The 13,729-nt window shown below is 49.1% G+C and overlaps 1 long non-coding RNA gene across 1 annotated transcript; it reads left to right on the forward strand.

The window, feature by feature from the left end:
• Positions 1 to 6,258: 6,258 nt before the first annotated feature.
• On the forward strand, positions 6,259 to 13,323 carry LOC129145938 (uncharacterized). Its single transcript, XR_008552153.1, has 3 exons — positions 6,259 to 6,352; positions 6,568 to 6,725; positions 13,287 to 13,323. It is a non-coding gene; the product is annotated as an uncharacterized LOC129145938 (long non-coding RNA).
• Positions 13,324 to 13,729: the final 406 nt, after the last annotated feature.

Raw genomic sequence — 13,729 nt, forward strand, 5'->3', positions numbered from 1 at the left:
CAGCTTATCTGGTGGCTGCCGCTGGATGGGAAGGCTCCACCTCTACTTTTTTTTTTTTTTTAAAGATTTATTTATTTATTTATGGAAGCAATGGGTACAGTCAGAAGCGCGGGAGAGTAAGAGAATTCACCAGAGCCAGAGCGGGGAGCAGAGCAGGCAGACTGACGAAGTACACTGCTGAGGGGAGCAGCGGGCGGCAGGAGAGGTCTGTGCGCCATGTGGGACCCTCGCCTGGCGGCCAGGGATTGAACCGGTGCTGCAGAGGCTGCAGGCACCTTCGCAACTCAGTGCTCAACCACTGCGCCACTGGGGAGGCCCTCCACCTCTACTTTTAATCTCCAGATTGATATGGGAAGTATAGGTCTTTAGTGGATTCCAAAAAGTAGAGATGGTGACTTTGATGTTGACTTGGAAAATCATAGAGCAGAGAATGACATGATTTATTTGTATATGTTAGGAAAGAATGCAGTGATCACGAAGTGGGAGGATTTGATAAGGGTGAGCTGTGGCATGCTATGATAGGTTGAAAAAGCCATATCCCCACACCCCCCACTGCAAAGATATCAGGTCCTACTTCCTGGAACCTGTAAATGTTATAAGGAAAAGGGTCTTTGCAGATGTGATTAAGACCTTGAGTTAGATCATCCTGGATATTATGGGTGTTCCTTAAATGCCATCACAGTATCTTTACAAGAGATAGGCAAAAGGAGACCTGACACACATAGGAGAAAGTGATGTGAAAACAGAGCATAGAGAGATTGGAAGATGCTGGATTTGAAAATTGGGGTGATGTGGCCAAGAGCCAAGGAATGCCAGCAGCCACCAGAGGCTGGAAGAAGTAAGGAGTGAATTCTCCTTTCGAGCTTTCACACAGAGCACAGCCTTGCCAACACCCTGATTTCAGGTGATACTGATTTCAGACTTCTGGCTTCCAGAACTGGGAGAGAATAAATTTCTGTTATTTTAAACCATTAGTTTTGTGATAATTTGATCTAGCAGCTGCAGGAAACTAAAACACATGCTAAGATCACTTTCTCTGTCGACAGCGCTGGTGAATGGAGTGAATAACTTGAGTCTAGACAGGATTTTTAATAAAGCCTTGGCAAGCTCACTGATGAGAACATTTCCGCAGGTTGATGGCAGGTGGCACGTTCTGTGCACAGTGTTTGTCATCAAGGGTGTCTGTTCCCTGGGCAGTGGTAGAATCCACAGGGGTTTGCCACAGCGCTCTGAGCTAGTTCTGCCCAGTCACCTTTCTGGATGCAGATGATGAGAAACTATGGGGTCAAATTTTCAGGTGACAGAGTGCTGGAGGGAAGAGCAAAGTGGTAGCTGAATTGAGATGAAAGTGGTTTTGATACCATGGAACTTTAGAATAAAGCTAGGATGAAACTGGTAAGAGAGAAAGTGGTTGATTTTAAAGATAAATCTGTCATCCAACCACAGGACCTATTGAGGGGGTCTCATTGGGCAGGAGTTTGTATGAAAAGAAGCCCTTCACTTTATTCTGTGCCCGTGATGGCTGACCTCTCGGATTTTATCACTTAGAATATAAGCTATGGAACAAATCACCCAGTGTCACGAAACATAGCAACCTAAAGCAACAACAGTTTATGTCTTCCTTTCTGGGGGTCTAGAATCCAGGAGTGATTTAGCAGGGTGGTCCTGGCTCCTGGTCTCTCACAAGGTTGCTGAAAAGATGCAGCAAGGTCTGCACTCATCCAATTGCTTGACTGGGCCTGAAGGATTGGTTTCCAAGATGGCTCACTCACGTGGAAGGCAGGTTGATGCTGGCCATTGGCCCCAATTCTTTGCCCGTGGACTTTCCACAGGGCTGCTTGAGTGTCCTCATGACATGAGCTTGCTCTCCCAGAAGGAGTGAACTCTGAGAGCAATCCAGGGGCCTCAATGTCTGTTATGACCTAGTCACATTCTCCCATTTTCAAAAGTGGGTCCCTCTTGAAACTTGGCTACCACAGGAAGAGTGGGAGGGTGTGTGGTGCAGCATGAAGTAATCAGGAGGGGCTGGAGTGGAGTGTGAGCACTTGATGAAATCTGCCCCAATTCAGGTTGACCAAGTTCCCGTTCCCATTCTGGAACAGAGATCAGTGCTCCTCGGCCCTGCCAGGGGGACTTCTGCACATGCTGGGAGGGAGTAAAGGCCTCCTTTGAGCCCTGCCAGGATTGAGTTACACTGTCCACAGAGCTAGGCTCTGGGGTGAGGGTGAGGCATTGTGAAGAGCAGTGGAGCCACTGGCCACAGACAATGGCCTCCATTGATAAAATATGACATAATGAACCAGCCAGTCCATGGCCATCATGTCAGGAAACAATAGGCTTTCAAGAAAGCACAGGAGGTGTTGCCGAGTGGGTCTGCAACATGCCACCATGCATGCACACCCCCTCTCTATGGTCTCAGAGACTGTGCCAAGGGAGACATTTCGCTGGTTTTTGTCTGAAAAGGTCAGTTGTTCACTATAGCTTTTAATGCAGTGTCTTCTGACCTTTCGTGCAATTTGTCCTTGCTCGGTTCAGGATGACACTTTTCAGATCCATTTTCCAATTTTCTAAAGCCACTCTTACCCTTTAGCATCAGATGAACTGAGATTAGGAGGTAGAGGAGGGTTTGACCATGACTTGTTTAAAGCAGCTGCACAAGAAGGTCGAGGTTCGCTTGTTTCCATGACGTCTGTCTGTGCCATTGTGTGTCTGGTAGAACATCGACAGAGCCAGCTGCTGGGTGGAGGTGGTGGACTCAGCTACGTATCTGCTGGGCCGGGGTCTGTGGGTGAGCTTGGGCCTTGGAGTTGAGCAGAACTCCCAGGTGGACTTAGTGTCTATCCTTATTGGTGTCATATTTTATCAGTGAAAAACAACTTTGCAATGATGCCTTCGACCTGGGACACTGAGACAGACAAATCCCTATATTTGCTCTGCTTTCCTTGGAAAATACTTGTTGACTGCTAGGTCACCCAAGGTGGACACTGTGTGTGTGTGAGCTTGTGTGTAGGTGTGGGGAGTGGCGTATGTGCCAGACCAGGGTATTCCTGATGGGAACACCAAGGAAGAAATCTTGGGGAATGACCCCCCTGATCGGGCACTTAAGGACATAGTTCAGTGGGGAAAACTGCCTGGAATATTTGCCAGAGCTGTTGGGGAAGACAGGCTGGCATTTTGACTGCGGTTCAGTCACTAATAAATGGTGTGACCTTTGCAAGTTAATTTGCACCTTTGTGGGATGGCTGGCTGGCATACTGTGGCCTGCCAATGTCTGTGCCTGCTTTTTGCAACCTTCTGATTTCTTTCAGGGAAACTATCTGCCCTCCTCCCACTTGGATGTAATCAAGGAAGTCTCTGGAGGGGACATTTGCTGCTAATGTACATAACTCAAAGTCAGCCCAAGTTTGCTCCGTACTTTATTTAACTGAACACTGTGACCTTGAAAAGACCTCTGAGTAAGCTAAATTTTCTATGAATGAAGGCATATTTTAATTGCAGTGGGAAGTTTATTATTTAAAGGTAACTATTGATAGCTGGAAATGCTTATACAACTAAAAAACCATTTAGATGTGCAAATAATTTCTCCCCAATTTCTGTGCACTAAATTCATAATTCTAACTGGCTTGCATACTTTCAAAGCACTTGAGAAAACCACCTCTTCCCTTGCTCCTCCTCCTTGCTTCCCTCCCAACCTTCCTTGATTTCCATCTACTTTGAACACTGTCCTGGAATGCAGGACACTTAAACTTGTGTCCGTGGACAGCCATGACATCTAGTTTCCTGTTGGGTCCATCCAGTAGGAGTACACCTGGAGAACAGGAGGAAAGTGAGGTCTGGGTGTTTTTTTCCCCAGCTCTTTGTTTTCTGGGTTCTAACCAGTCAGGTGCACGGGTTCCCAAAGCCCCAGCTTCTGTGCAGGGCCTTCTCCATGCTGCCCTTCTCTCTGGGTTCGGGCATCACTTCCTTACCTCTGGGAATAGCCCCCCGATGTTGCTGGCCCCAGGATTCTGCATCATCCTGCACTAATTTCTTAAATCCTACCTGCATCTTTGTAAATACTCTTTATCAAACTCCCCTCAAATTGTCCAGTTGAGTGTTCGATCTGTGTCCTAAGGGCCCTGGTTATCACCATAATGAAAACTTTATTTTGCTCAATATTTTGAAAAGCTCTGTGCTGTCCTCTTCTTCCTCTGAAGGCCCCGGGAAAGAGATGGGAGGTGCATTAGTTCCTTCGAATTGCTATTGTTTGAGCTTCAAAAAGCAGAGCTGGTCTTTGGAGGAGAGTCCTTCTGCAGTGCAGGGGTCAACTGTGTTTTGAAAGTGACAGCTGTGGGGAACACAGGCCAAACTGAAGATGGTTACATCCCTAAGAGAGCTAGCTTCGGAGAGCTCCGAGTAAGTCGAAGCAGCAGAGTAAGGATGAGAGAGGGAAGGACAGCATGGAGGGGCCCCCGCACAGAAGGGATGGAGCGACAGGGTGCCCTGCCTGCCTCCACACTTACTGTCTTGAACTTCAAATGAAAGTCAAGATTGGGGTGGAAGAAAGAAATGAGAATTGAGTAAATCAGCCCTCTGTTTTCAAAGGAATCCTGGGAGATGGCTCTGGGGGAGGAACATGTGTTTTATTATTTTTTAAAGATTTATTTATTTTATGCATGCAAGAATGGGGGTGTAGGCCACAGGTGTGTGTGTGGGGGGTGGGTTGGGAGGATACCCCAGAGACAGAGCGGGGAGCAGAACAGGCAGACTGACAGAAATACACGGCTGAGGGGAGCAGCAGGTGAGTCAGGGGAGGTCTGCTGTGCCATGTGGGTAGCTCCCTAGCCTGGAATTGAACTCATGTGGCAGTGGCTGGCCATAGTTTGATAGTGTTGTATCTCTAACCCCCGCACCACCAGGGAGGCCCAATGTGTCTTAAAAAGTAAAGTTACTACAAAAATAGCATAGGCTAAGCCAGGAAAATAAAGATGGGGAGAAGGAGGAGGTTGCGGAGTGTGGTGCGGTGATTCTGCAGTGTGGAAGAGTATCCTGAACATGGAGACATGCCTGATGATCAATGAGTCAAAGCAGGTTGCACAGTATGGAAGTGTGAGCCCATTTGTGTAGAGTGTAGTCTTGACTTTCTTAGAGTATATAAACGTATGAGACGGTGTGGAGCCATGTTTGACCACATGCAAGATGTAGCAGAGAGGGAGGAAGAAGAAGAGAGAAACAGAGAAATCAGTGACTGAGAACCGAGTCCGGTTCCTCACTGTTGTCGGGAGCCCTGGTGCCCTTACACGGGCCTCGTCTTCCTCCCGCATGGGTCTGCAGAGGGGTCTGCTGTTGCCCTGGTGAGAATGGTGATGTTGGCAGTGCTCTTGTCTTACCTGTGTTTCACGTGGAAACAAAGGCTGTGAGAGGCCCAGCAACTTGGAACTTACTAGTGGCGCTGAGATTCTAGCTGAAGTCATCTGAGTTAAACACCAACTCTTGCTACTTTGCTGGAGCCAGACACCATCCAGGCCCCAACTCTGCTCAGGGCAACAACAGGAGGCCAGCAGCAGCCCAATTGGAATTACTAAGATTTTTTAATGAAGGGGCTGTTTGTGGCTGGGAGGGTGGAGCAGAGGGGACCAACAAGGGGCCTTGAGGCCCTCACTAGCAGCCTGAGGTCTAGGGAGAGAAAGAATGTTTCCAGTCATTGGTGAGAGGGGCAATGTATTTGAGGGCCACCCACAGGGAGCTCCCCAACCAGAACTACTGTGAGGGAGGCAGGGAGGAGTGAAGGGGGCCGAATAAATACTCTTTGCTCTTTCCCACTGTCCCCCAGCCTCTTGCTGGTGTCTCCATGGGCTGAACCCAAAGCCCTGGCCATGCAAACCCAAGGGCTCAGCCCGGCAGGGTGCAGGGCAGGGCAGGGCTGTTTTGGGCTGGAGTGCAGCAAAGTTGCCTCTGCTTGCAGAAAAAAGGTGGGGCGGGTAGCGTGGAGTTGACGGAGAGTGCAGGCCTGGGCAGAAAAGTTCTCTAGAGAAGCCAGCAAGGCTGCCTGGACCCCAGGGCCGACCCAAGGGAGTCACGCTCCAGGTTGCCTTCTCCATGGCTCATCTCCCCTCCCTTCCCCTCTCCCTACTTCTTCCGCTCCTAAGGTTGTGCTTGTACTTTCTGTCTCCTTCTCCTTCCCCACACAGTGGGAACAATGGGGGCAAGGGAGGACAAGGAGTTTCCAGAATGTTTCTCCTCCCCAGTCACTGCCACCTGATGCAGCGCAGGCATGGATAAAGGCTTGTTGCATGTGTCCCGGGTTGGAGAAGAGACTGAAGGCCTGGAGCAGTGTTCTCTACCAAAGCAAGCGCACTCAAGCGAGGACTAGGTACAGGCAGCTTGCCAGCTGGTTCCTGGAAGCACAGGGAGTAGGAGAGGGGGGGAGAGGGAGGAGACAGAGCCAGGCAGATGGTGGGTGATTAGTGGGCACCTGGGACTCCACTCTCCTGGGATATTCGGAGGAATTGACAGGATGCATCTCAGAATTGTCCCACTAGGAAGGGGAAGCTGAGGAATTTATCCACCACCTCCTGACCCCTGCAGGTGGACGATGGCTGGAGCATCAGATCCCTACCATCGCTGGCATTCTGAGTGCAGGGTGAGCTGCAGAGAAGCCTTCAGCTGGAGAAACTGGAGACCATCACTCGAGTACTTGAGGTGGTGGCTGGGGTCCCTCTGGAATGCTGCCCACCTAAGCAAAGGTGGGTTCCCAGGAGAGTCAAGGGGTGGCGGGGTATTGGCACCTGTTGCCAGGTCCATAAAGGTGAAGTAGTGTCTCCAACTCCAACTGAGGCCCACCTACCGAGTACCTGTTGTGTGCACAGGGGCACAAGGGACAAGGCCCCCACAGAGCCCTCCACTCCCTGGTTCTGGAGGTGCTAAGTGATGTGGGACCACAAAAGGAGACAGGGCCTGGCTCACAGCAGCACTCAGTAGAGGTTTGCTGAAGGGCCAGACTTGCAGCGGATGAAATCCAGACACTGTGGAGGAGCTAGGATTTGGGTGGTTGAGAAGGACATCATCGGTTGAATAACAAACGTGCAGTTGGAGAGGACCCAAAAAGGGTGTTTCTGGTTCAGCTGAAGTCTCTCAGGAGATTGAAGGCAAATGGGACTGAAGGCCCAGGGCCCAGGACCCAGGATGGGCGCACGTCAGCGAGGGTCTGCTGAGGAGGCTTTGGTTACCTGGTGGACATGTTGGCTTTTTCTGCAGACGACGGGAACCCTGCAGGTCTTTGTACCCATCCCTGGTGTCTGCTCAGGGTGGGTTGGGTTGTGTGGGAAGGTTGATGGAAGTGACTCCAACTAGGGGAGAGTTTGCTGGAACCTGACTGGTGCCCCCAACCTAGAGACGGTGAGGAGCTTTGGAGAGGCTGGAGACTGCCCATGCTCTGCTTGCGAGCCTGGAACCAGCCACCGCAGCTTACTGAAGGCATGGAAGTCCTGCCTGGGTTGTCTGAGGTGCTTCAGCTGAGTGTGTCTTTCCTGGGCTGTCCGGCCGGGCACAGACAGAGCTGGCAGCCTCATGGGAGACTCCAATGACTGGATCCCAGTGCCTGGTGGAGGAAGGGAGGTGGTGGGTCCTCCAGGCAGGGCACACAGACCAGTCTTTGTGCTGTGTGGTGCAGGGGAGGTGTGGGCTGTCTGCTCACTCAGCGCTGCCTGCCCAACACAGGCTCTCTTTGTGGGGCCTGGAACTCGGGTGAGAGTTCCAGGAACAGGTTTTCTGTGGAGCAGCTCCATTGTGGTATGTTGGGGTGTGGGCCCCACAGATACAGGATGGAAAGATGGCAGGCTGGGTCCAGGTGCCCTGTTGGCTTATAGCGTGAGGGAATCCCAGGTGAATATGCCCTCAGGCCAGCCAGTGGACACCACACAGTGGGCAGCTGCCATGCCCAACTGGTCCACTAGCCTCATCCCAGCAGAAGGCCCTCCTGACTTGCCCCTTTGCTAATTAAACTTGCTCAGCACCCAGGGCCCATGGAGTCTGCTGATGGGCCTTACACATCTCAGATGGCCATTTTCAAATACATAATGGTGAATGTGTATCATGTTTTATCTGATGAAATTCCTGGTGAGTTGTTATGTCTGTGTGAGTCTCTTATTCACTGATGCCCTAGCTTCCCGAGGCCTATATTGGCTCCACATTTACCTGGTTTCTTTTCTGGCTATTGTCTCTGGCTACAGTAGCAAATATTCTATAATTTGCTCAGATGGTGTCACCAAGTGGGACTATCCTCACAGGTGTGCAGCTTTGCTGTCCCAGGGTCCTAAGCATGGAGGCCTTTTGTTTGACTGAATGCTCTGCTGTCACCATCTTGAAATTCTTTTTTCTTTTTTCTAAAGATTTATTTATTTTTGCATATAAGTTCTGGGGTGTAGGCCAGAGGTGCTGGGGGATGAGAGGATTCACCAGAGACAGAGTGGGGAGCAGAACAGGGAGATCTACTGAAATACACTGCTGAGGGGAGCAGCAGGTGAGACAGGAGAGGTCTGCTGTGCCATGTGGGTAGCTCCCTGGCTGGGGATCGGACTTGTGTCTTGAAATTCTTAATGATTTTTTAACAAGGTGTTCTACATTTTCATTTTGCACTGGATCCCACAAATTCTGTAGCTTTTTGTGTCTCAGGGCTCAGGGAGGGGATAGGAGAGCCCCAAGTCACAACCCAGAAGGGTCCTCAGCTCACCTGCCATCTCTGAAGCCCCTCCCCTGTCTCCAAATGAGAGCAGGACTTGAGGAGGCCTTGGTAGACATTTGGGGTTTAGTGACAGTCTCTTAAGTACAAAACATCAGTTTACTCTAAAGACCTCCTACAAAAGTATTTTTAAAAATAATGGCTTCGGGCCTCCCCGGTGGCGCAGCGGTTGAGCGCTGGGTTGCAAAGCTGCCCACAGCCTCTGCAGCGCCGGTTCGATCCCCGGCTGCTCCCCGGCCACCGGAGGAGGGTCCCACATGGCGCGCAGACCTCTCCTGCCACCCGCTGCTCCCCTCAGCAGTGCACTTCGGTCCTTCTGCCTGCTCTGCTCCCCGCTCTGGCTCTGGTGAATTCTTTCACCCTCCCGCGCTTCTGACTGTACCCAGTGCTTGTAAAAACAAACAAATAAATAAATAAATCTTTAAAAAAAAATAATGGCTTCATTATAATGATATATGCTTATTGTGAAAATTTTAAATAATATTAAAAAATACCAAGAAAAAAGTAAAGAAAAATAGCTTAAATTTCATCTCAGAGAAATAATCATTATTAGCACTTGGGGGAATTTTTTTTTTTTTTGTGCTCTGTGTGTGTGTGTGTGTGTGTGTGTGTGTATTTATATACAGCCTTAGTCAGCTCAGGCTGCTAAAACAAAAATACCATAGACTAGGTGGCTTAAAAAGCAAACATTTCTTACAGTTCTGGAGGCTGGAGGTCCTGGATCACGGGCCAGCAGATTTGGAGTCTGGTTAGAGCCCACTTTCTGGCTTATAGATGACTGCCTCCTTGCTGTGGCCTCACTTGGTGAAAAAACAAATTCTAGTCTCTTTCTCTTCTTATGAGGACATGAACACTGTCATGGTGGAGCCACTCTTATGATCATCTTTAAAGTTTATCACCTCCCAAAGCCCCCAACTTCTAAAAATATCACATTGAGCAGTTAGAGTTTTAATACATGAGTTTTTGGAGGGTTGCAAACCTGTAGTCCAAAATATATACATATAACTTTTATTCACATCAATTTATACATATCTATATGTATATCTCCATACACATTTACCCACATGTAATTTTATATGCACAGGAACATAATTTATATCTCTATATTATCTGTAACATATGTACGTGTATATTTATATAAAAATATACTAAATTTTATTCAAAGCCCAAGATGTACCTTGCTCATTTTTAATAGCTGCATAGAATTCTACTGTATTTATAAACCATTATAGATTAGTTCTGCCTGATCTTGAACTTCTTTTTTTAAAAAAAGATTTATTTTTATTTATTTCTGCATATAAGAACTGGGGTGTAGGCTAGAAGTATGGGGGTGGGGGTAAGGGGATTCACCAGAGACAGAGTGGGGAGCAGAATAGGGAGATCTATTGAAATACACTGCTGAAGGGAGCAGAGGGTGAGATAGGAGAGGTTTGCTCTGCCATGTGGGTTAACTCCCTAGCCGGGGATCGAACTCATGCTGCAGTGGCTGGTGATCGCTTCATAGTGCTGAGACTTTAACCCTTGTGCCACCAGGGAGGCCCCTGTTCTAGATCTTCTTATCTTCTCAAAAGAGTCTGAACTCTTTTGAGTCTGATTTCCTACAGTCCCTACACTACTTTTGACATCCATCCACACTGTTGTATACATTAGTTCCAGTGTGTGTGTGTGTGTGTGTGTGTGTTCATTGCTGACACACTCCTCTTTATTCAGTCTTTGAAAGACCTTCGCTTACCATTTCCATTTGATTTGTCTAAGGCACCACTGCCTTAGAGGAGGAGGTCAAGATTTGTCTCCAGACCTCCAGTCAGGAAAGTGCCCCAAAGGTTATAATGGAAACCACACACCCCACCACTCTCTGGCTGCCTCTGCTCCATGCCTGAGAGCCGCCCCCCCCCCCCCGCAGGATTTATTGATGGATGTGGGGACGTTCGCAGCTTCTGCATCCCCCACCTCATCCTCTCTTGGGGCCACAGCTGGATGGCTTTTGTTTCTCTTTCTACCTTATCAGATGTCCCTGCAGTATCCTGCCTCGCTGAAAGCCTATCCTCTGCTACCCTCTTGCCAACCACCTGTGGATTTTCTTCCTGCCTTCTTGGCTGCTCTCACTCAGTTTCCTTGGCTGCCCTCTTCTGAGTGACCTGAACATATTGAGGGTCTTCAAAGTTTAGTTCTGGACCCTTGTCTCTGCTGTCGTAACTCTCACTCCCCAAGTGGTTACATCTAGACTCATGGCTTTAAACACCACCATCATGTGGGTAGCTTCCCGGCCATGTCTGCCCTTAAGTCTCAGATTTGCACAACCTCCATGTAGGGCACCCCAAATTTAACATCACCAAAAACAGAACCTGAGGTTCCTCTGGCTAATGTGATCCTGCTCCATCTCCCTGTCACATTAAGTGTCCCAATTAAACACACAGTCACTCCAGTCTGGGTGGGGGGGGTCATCCTTGATGTGTCCCGCATCCTCACCTACAGCCAATCATCTACAATCTGTATGGTGTTTGTCTTTATTTTATTATTTTTAAAAAAAATTTTTTTTTTTATAGAGGCATGTTTTATTTATTTGTTTGTTTGTTTGTTTGTTTTGTTTATACATGCACTGTGTACAGTCAGAAGCGCGGGAGGGTGAGAGAATTCACCAGAGCCAGAGCAGGGAGCAGAGCAGGCAGAAGAACCGAAGTACACTGCTGAGGGGAGCAGCGGGCGGCAGGAGAGGTCTGCGCGCCATGTGGGACCCTCCTCCGGTGGCCGGGGAGCAGCCGGGGATCGAACCGGCGCCGCAGAGGCCGCGGGCAGCCATGCAACCCAGCGCTCAACCGCTGCGCCACCGGGGAGGCCCTATGGTGTTTGTCTTTAAATGAAACCTTCTGTCTACTTATTTCTCTCTCTCTCTTTTTTTTTTTTTTAAAAAAAAGAAACAGCTACATTTATTTATTTATTTATTTATTTATTTATTTATATTTATTTATTTATTTTTTTGTGGGACCCTCTCTGGCCGCCAGGGATCGAACTGGCGCTGCAGAGGCGGCGGGCAGCCTCGCAGCCCAGCACTCAACCGCTGCGCCACCAGGGGAGACCCTGTCTACTTCTCTTCATCCCCATCATCATGGCCCCAGTCTGCGGGACACCTGCATGCAGCCATGTGCCAAATAATGTAATGCCACTTCAGTCAACAGCAGACCATGTCCATGACAGTCCCTGGATCTAAGCTAGGGGTGCTGCAGGCGGTACCATCTAGTTTTGTGTAAGTCACACAGTGACAAACTCACTTTGTCTCACATTTCTCAGAGCGTATTCCTGTCTTTAAGTGATACCTGCCTGTACTATACACCACCTCTTTATGGTTTATCTGCAATTCAATTGTAATTAGGAATCTTGGCTTTTTATTTGGTGAGTCTGGCTGCCTCTCCTTTGAGGTTTTGCAGCTGGTCAGTGCTTCCCACTCCATCTGACTTCATTCCTGCCAGCAACGTCCCTCTCTCTGCTACGTGGCCCTTGTAGACCAGGGTAAACCAGGAGAGGCCCTTGCCTCCCCAGGCTGCCTTCCCCACCTCCCTCTCATGCTGTGATCGAGGGGGAGGCCAAAAGTGTCCCGAGCCCGAGTGGACTTCTCTTTGCTTTCATTCCAGGCTGTTCATGCACAGATGTTTCCATTTGCTTGGGGTCAGTCATAAGTCTTATTTGCTCCAGAATTCTAATGTTGTGAGGGCCCCAGCAGAGGACCTGCAGAGGACCTGGCTCACTCAGTGGCCAATAAAAGCTAGTGCCCCTCTGCCCTCTCGGTGCCTGCTCCCTCTGCTGACACTCGAGGAGCCAAGTTGGTGAGGAAATGGTCCGCTGCAGGACGGCCCTCCTCTCCCTGAGCAGCCTTCTCTTCTAAGCTGCACTTTAAATCATGTGTAGGGGCAATGAGTCCTGTTTCAAGGCAGTTCTGGGAATTACAAGGACAAGGACAAAATGTGGTCTTGCTGCTGGTGGATCAATGTGGGGTGTGGACACTTGTGTGTGTTCTCCCCTCGCCCACACAGGACAAAGTTCAGAGCCCATGTCAGGCCTTTGGTCAACCAACCCTTGCTTATCTCTCTAGCCTCGCCACCCCCTCCTTCCTTATCTTCTTGTCTTCCTGGTAAATGAACTTCTGCCAAGAGTGGAAGCATAAACAGTTGGCCATTTGGGATCTGGGAGACCATCTCTGTACTAAAAATCTGCTCTTGGGGAAGATGTCTCTTCCTCTGTACCTCCATTTTTTAAAAAAGGTTTATTTATTTATGCATACAGGAACTGGGGTATAGGGCAGAGGTGCAGGGGTGGAGGGGTGAGAGGATTCGCCAGAGACAGAGTAGGGAGCAGAACAGGCAGATTTACTGAAATACATTGCTGAGGGGAGCAGCGGGCGAGACAGGAGAGGTCTGCTGTGCTATGTGGGCTGCTCCCTGGCTGGTGGGGATCGAACTTGTGCTTCAGTGGCTGAAAAGAGTGCTGTCTTTAACCCCTGCATCACCAGAGGGGCCCTGTGCCTCACTTTTTCAACAGTGAAGTGGGGCTAAATTCTGCTTTTCCCTTGCAGAGCAAATGGGACCTGCCACACATCTGGGAACTGAGAGAGGAGGCCTTTGTCCATGTGCATCATCTTCCTATGAGACCCAGTTCCTGTCACTCCAAGAAGGTTCCCTACTGCCTTCCCGGGACATGGTGCTGCTTTGTCCCCTTTTTCTACAGCTCTTTCCTTACTCTTCCCAATGTGCCTTCAGCAATATGTTGCTTGGGGATCATTTATTTTCACATTTCTTGCTGCCACTGAATTCTGAGGGCTCTTTGATTTGCAGGTGGCTATGATTTCCTGCACTATGCCTGGCACACAGATGGTGCTCAATAAATGCTCAGTGCATGCACTGACTGTCTTTCAGGCATACAGAATATAGATACAGCCTCTAACTCCCTCATGCCTATTCTAAAACAAAACTGTAGTTCCTTCTTAAGGAAGGAGTGTCCTAATTCTTCAGATTAGTC

The sequence above is a fragment of the Talpa occidentalis genome, unplaced genomic scaffold (genome assembly GCF_014898055.3).
Source record: "Talpa occidentalis isolate TD23 unplaced genomic scaffold, MPIMG_talOcc4v2.1 talOcc4.10, whole genome shotgun sequence".
NCBI lineage: Eukaryota > Metazoa > Chordata > Mammalia > Eulipotyphla > Talpidae > Talpa > Talpa occidentalis.